Here is a 1347-nt window from a genome sequence, read left to right on the forward strand (position 1 = left end):
GGCACTTTGAGGTTCACCGTTCAGCCGGGGAGTGGACAGCCCCATAAAACCAAAAGGGACTAATGAGGCACAGCAGTCCAGGGACAAGGGCTAGAAGACAGAAGAGGACAAGAAAGCTGGTGATAGGGAACCCAAGGTTGAGTAAGGATAGTGTTGATGTGTTGTGAGGTTGTTAACCATTGTCATAGGGCAACATGTGTACTGTTTAACGACAAACTATTTTGTTCTGTAAACCTTCACCTAAAGTGAGAACAGCAGCACAATTGGAAGAGCATAATCGATGTCACCGAACTGTGCAGGTAGAAATTTTTGAAATCGTGTATGTTTGGCTATGTATATTTTCACCAAAAAAAAAAAAAAAGGTCGAGAAGGGGGAGGGTTGACATGTCATGGGGTTGTTAACCAATGTCATAAAACAATATGTGTACTGACTACTTAATGAGAAACTATTTGTTCTGTAAACCTTCACCTAAAGTACAATTAAAAAAAATAAAAATAAATTGATGAAGAAAAAAAAAATAAAAATCTAATCACTAAAAAAAAAGATACTCATGATCATTAGCCATTAAAAACAAAGAACCAAACCCATTCCCATCAAGTCAGTTCCAACTCATAGTGAGCCTATAGGACAGAGTAGAACTGCCCCATAGGGTTTCCAAGGAGAGGCTGGTGGAGGATTCGAATTGCCAACTATTCTGGTTAGCAGGAAAGCTCTTAACCACTGAGCAATCAGGGCTCCATCAGAGAGATACAAAAGTACAATGAGATATTATCTCACCCCTGCAAAAACAGTAATGATCAAAAACAGAAAACAACAAATGCTGGTGGTGTTGTGAGGGGATTGGAACTCTTATACATTGCTGGTGGGATTGTAAAATGGTACAACCACTATGGAAAACAGTATGGCACCTCCTCAAAAAAGCTAGAAATAGAAATACTTATGATTCAGCAATCCCACTCCTAGGTATACATCATAGAGATACAAGAGCAGTGATAGGAATAGATATATGAACATTTATGTTCATTGCAGCATTTTTCACAATAGGAAAAAGATGGAAATAACCTAAGTGTCCATCAACTGATGAATGGATAAACAAATTGTGGTACATACTTACAATGAAATACTATGCAATTATGAAGACTGAGTAGTCCATGAAACATCTTATAAATGGATGAATCTGGAGGACATTATGCTGAATGAAGAAAGTCAATCACAAAAGGACAAATAACGTATGGTCCCACTGTTATAAAAAGTCAAGAATAGATACACACACAGAAAACAAAGTTCTTTGATGGCTATCAGGGATAGGAGAAAGAGGGAGGGGGATACACTTTCTAAATTGTAAA

The sequence above is a fragment of the Trichechus manatus genome, unplaced genomic scaffold (genome assembly GCF_000243295.1).
Source record: "Trichechus manatus latirostris isolate Lorelei unplaced genomic scaffold, TriManLat1.0 scaffold00090, whole genome shotgun sequence".
Classification (NCBI taxonomy): domain Eukaryota; kingdom Metazoa; phylum Chordata; class Mammalia; order Sirenia; family Trichechidae; genus Trichechus; species Trichechus manatus.